Consider the following 5000-nt stretch of genomic DNA (forward strand, 5'->3'; position numbering starts at 1 on the left):
TGAACTTGCTACTTGAAGTAATATGTGAAATATCCATGTATATTACCCTTACAGGGGGGGTTTCCTGAAATAAACAGTTCTTGCGTCTTGTTTTGCCTTGTCTAACAGGTCTTGCGTCTTGCCTTGATAACGGACACTTCTGTGCTTGAAAGCCGTGGAGATACAATAGTCACATGTGTGTAGCCATCTGAGGAGATACAATAGTCAGTCACATGTGTGTAGCCATCTGAAAAGCCACCACCCCCACCCCCACCCTCTCCCCCCACCCCCTCCCACTCCCCCACCCTGCGCTCCTCCAAATCCTGATTAAACTGTTTGACACCACAACCCTTGGACGCTTCCTCCAAGTGAAGACGTGAACAGATTTAGTACTAAAAGAAAGGGAAGGAGACAGTGTCGGGATGCAGTGGATAACAGATATTGATATAATTATACTCTCTGCTGCCCACCCGTACTATCTTCCTTTTAGCCCTGTGTACCCTCCCCAAAACTGATAAGTAATGGAGTATGAAATGGATGTTGACTTTTTATTCCCCTCCCTCCCCTCTCCCCTCGCTACCCGCCCCCCACCCTGATAATTCGAGAGAAAGACGGAGGAGGAGGAGGAGGGAGGAAGGAAGGAAGGAAGACAGTTTAGGATAAAACAGGGTTGAGAGGATTTTACACTGCTGTCAACCATGTTGTCTTGTTTATGTAACCCCCCCCCCCCCCCCCCCCCAACCCCCCAAAAACTGGCAGTTGATAGAATATGGAAAGAATGTTAACCTTTTTACTCTCTCTCTCTCCTCCTGTTCATTCTTCTTCTTCTTCTTCTTCGTTCGTGGGCTGCAACTCCCACGTTCACTCGTATATACGCGAGTTGGCTTTTACGTGTATGACCGTTTTTTACCCCGCCATGTAGGCAGCCATACTCCGCTTTCGGCGGTGTGCATGCTGGGTATGTACTTGTTTCCATAACCCACCGAACGCTGACATGGATTACAGGATCTTTAACGTGCGTATTTGATCTTTTGTTTGCGTATACGCACAAAGGGGGTTCAGGCACTAAGCAGGTCTGCACATATGTTGACCTGGGAGATCGGAAAAAAATCTCCACCCTTTACCCACCAGGCGCCGTCACCGAGATTCGAACCCGGAACCCTCAGATTCAAAGTCCAACGCTTTAACCATTCGGCTATTGCGCCCGTCGTCTCCTGTTCATTCGAGGAAGGATGGAAGAGAGAAGACAGTTTAGGATGTAAAAGGGGTTGGGGAGATTTTACACTGTTGTCAACCATACTGTCTGCCTTGTCTGTGTATCCCCATAGACTGATAGTTAATGGAATATAGGAGGAATGCTGATTATTTTTCTCTCACCATCCCCTGATAATTGAAGGTAACGAAGCAAGCAGGATGGGAGACAGTTTAAGATGAAAAGGTTTCGTGAGTGTGTGTGTGTGTGTGTGTGTGTGTGTGTGTGTGTGTGTGTGTGAGGGGAGGGGGGGTTGAGGGGGGGTGGGGTGGTTGCACTGCTGTCAACCATGTTGTCTGCCTTGTCTATGAACTCACTAGACTGATAGTTAATGGAATATGGAATGAATGTTGACCGTTTCTTTTCCCCCTCTCCCTGATAATTAGGGGATATATTATGGTGGAAGAGAGAAGACGATTTAGGATTTTTAGGAAAAAAGAAAAAGGGAAAAAAAAAAGGGTTGGGGGGGAATTTTACACTGTTGTCAAACCATGTTGTCTGCCTTGTCTATGTAACCCCTAAAATGTTAGTATGAAAGGAGTATTGACCGTGTTTCTTTTTTTTTTCTCTCCCCCCCCCCCCCCCCCCCCCCCACCCCCCCCTCCTCTGATGATTCGGGAAAAGAATGGGGAGGGGAAAAGTCCAGTATTCCTCCCCCACCCCCGACCCTCCCACTCCGCCCCTGGCCCCCCCCCCACTGCCCCCCCCCCCCCCCCCGGATACCCCCACCCCCCTCCCCCCGTCTCCATTCCCAACTGACTGTGGGAATGATTGTTGATGAAGAGACATTCCTGTTGTTGATGTTGTTGTTGTTGTTGTTGTTGTTGTTGTTGTTCAGACAATAATGTTTTCATGTTCATGTTAGTGACTCTTGCGTTTTGAGAAACGATTTGACGTGTGATGTTACGCGCTCATAAAAACCGTTTGTATTCCAAACATAAAACTGGTGTTAGATTTTTTTTTTTTTTCGGAATGTCTCTCTCTCTCTCTCTCTCTCTCTCTCTCTCTCTCTCTCTCTCTCTCTCTCTCTCTCTCTCTCTCTCTCACTATCCAGGTGTGTTTCCGGTCTATCTGACAGTCTGTCTGTCTCTCTCTCTTTGTTTATCTGTGCCCCCCCCCGCCCCCCCTGTGTGTGTGTGTGTGTGTGTGTGTGTTCGTGTGTGTGTGTGTGTGTTTGTGTATGTGTGCGTCCGTGTGTGTGTGTGTGTGTGTGTGTGTGTGTGTGCGTGCGTCCATGTGTGTGTGTGTGTGTGTGTGTGTGTGTCTGTGTTTGTGTTTATGTGTCTGTGTTTGTGTTTATGTCTGTGTCTGTGTGTGCTTGCCTACATGTGTGAATCAAAATCAGGTTTTCTTTGTCCACATAATCCAACAAGTTAGCAAGACACAATCTCAAATGCTGCGTGTGCGTGTGTGTGTGTGCGTGTGTGTGTGTGTGTGTGTGTGTGTGTGTGTGTGTGTGTGTGTGTGTGTGTGTGTGTGTGTGTGAATCAGAATCAGAATCAGTACAATATCTTATTAACCCTGAATGTTTACAAGACACAATCATAAATGTGTGCGTGGGCGCGCGCGCGCGTGTGGGGCATGTGTGTATGTTTTTGTGCGTTTGAATAAACCTCCTTTTCTTTCTAAATCATCAGGAGTGGGTTGCATCTGCGATCTAATTAGCAGCGCTAAAAGTTTGCTTATCGTGAATTAAGAACGTTCCTATCTCCACGGTAAATTCCTTATGCTTAGGAACATTCTTAACTCTAAGCAAACTTAGCGCCGCGAAAGACCACCTCATAGAACCCTGCCCAGGAATAGATTCCACACTAGTGCTCTAGTTTCATAATAATAATAATAATAATAGTATTTATATAGCGCTGAATCTTGTGCAGAGACAAATGTAAGCGCTTTCGCACCAGTCATTCACACGCATGCGTAACTCTAAAGCTGAAGAAACTGAAGACAAGGAAGAGGCAGGGGAGGGAGGCTGTCTTGTGAAGAGGTGGGTTTTAAGGCCAGACTTGAAATTGCTGAGTGCGGAGACTTGACGAAGCGAAAGAGGAAGTTCATTCCAATTGCAAGGTCCAGAGACAGAGAAAGAACAGCGGCCAACAGTCGAGTGTTTGAATCTGGGTATGCGTAAACAGAGTGGATCCGAAGCCGATCGTACAGAGCGAGATGGAGTGTAGAGGTGAAGGCAGCCACAAAGATAGGAAGGGGCAGATTTGTGAATACATTTATAACATAGAGTGCTGATCTTATACTTTATTCTGTGTGAGACAGGGAGCCAATGGAGATGTTGCAAAATAAAAGTGATGTGCTCAGATCTTTTCTTTCTCAGGACGAGTCGGGCAGCAGAGTTTTGTATGCGCTGAAGGGACTGAATGGGTGAAGCAGGCAAACCAGACAATAGAGAGTTACAGTAGTCAAGGCGAGAGAGAATGAGAGAAACGACGTCTAGATGTTGCGTCGGTGGACAGATATTTCCGGACGGCACTGATGCGCCGCAGTTGACAGTAGCAGGATTGACATGTCTGACTGATAAAATTTTGCATGGACAGCATGTTGTCAAGGACAACATCATTATCATCATCATCATCATCATCGTCATCACGTCTGAAGGATGGATTCAGCCACGACACATTTAGATCCAACGTCAGCGAAAAGTTTCGCTGGTCACAACTGGCCCCCTTATGAATGCTACTACTGAAATCAACCACACAGCACGCAGATTCCTTAGACCTTAACAAGAATGCAAACCCTTTCAAGTCGTGGTAACAAATGAAATAATCCACATGTTTGACAGCCCTGTAACAGAGAGCAGTTGTGTCTGGATACTATCCATGGTGACAATCTCACTCTGGACAACACGGTCTGTGGTTTAATATTAACTGGACATTCACCTTAGCCGAGAGAGTGGGGGGAGATAGATTAACTTGGGCAAGACACTCTCAGTCCATTGTAATCAAAATCTGGGTCATCTGGATAGTCGGAACAGTAGTAGTAGCGTATCAGTTGCCTTTAGCCGAGAGAGTGGGGAGATACATGAACTTGGGCAAGACACTCTCAGTCCATTGTAATCAAAATCTGAGTCCTCTCAAATTCTGAGTCCTCTCTATCTATAGTCGGAACAGTAGTAGTAGCGTAGCAGTTGCCTCCTCTGCTGTTCTGGTGGTGGTGGTGGTGGTGGTGGTGATGGTTAGTTGGACGGGGGGTTGGGGGCGGTGGGGGGGGGGGGGGGGGAACTGACGTATCACACATCTCTGACAGACAGATGTCGTGTGTACACACAGCGGCTGAGTTTATAGCAACGGTTGGGTATCGTTGGTTGGTTGTGTTGTGTGGGTGAGGGGGGAGGGTGATGGTGGGTGAGGGGTGAGGGTGATGGTGGGTGATGGGTGAGGGGTAATGGCTGCGCTGGGGACGTGGCAGTCTTATCATCCAGTCAATGATCACGCGCAACCTTATACAAACACACATGTGCGCGCGCGCGCGCACACACACACACACACACACACACACACGCATACACATGTGCGCGCGCACACACACATACACACACATGCGTGCGCGCATAGTTACACACACACACATACACACAAACACACACACACATATATATTTGTGTACCTATCAGAGTGCTGTTTGTGTGCTTGTGTGCCTATCAGAGTGCTGTTTGTGTGCCTATCAGAGTGCTGTTTGTGTACCTATTAGAGTGCCTGTCTGTGTGCCTATCAGAGTGCTGTCTGTGTGTCTATCAGAGTGCTGTCTGTGTGCCTATCAG

The sequence above is a fragment of the Babylonia areolata genome, chromosome 29 (genome assembly GCF_041734735.1).
Source record: "Babylonia areolata isolate BAREFJ2019XMU chromosome 29, ASM4173473v1, whole genome shotgun sequence".
Classification (NCBI taxonomy): domain Eukaryota; kingdom Metazoa; phylum Mollusca; class Gastropoda; order Neogastropoda; family Buccinidae; genus Babylonia; species Babylonia areolata.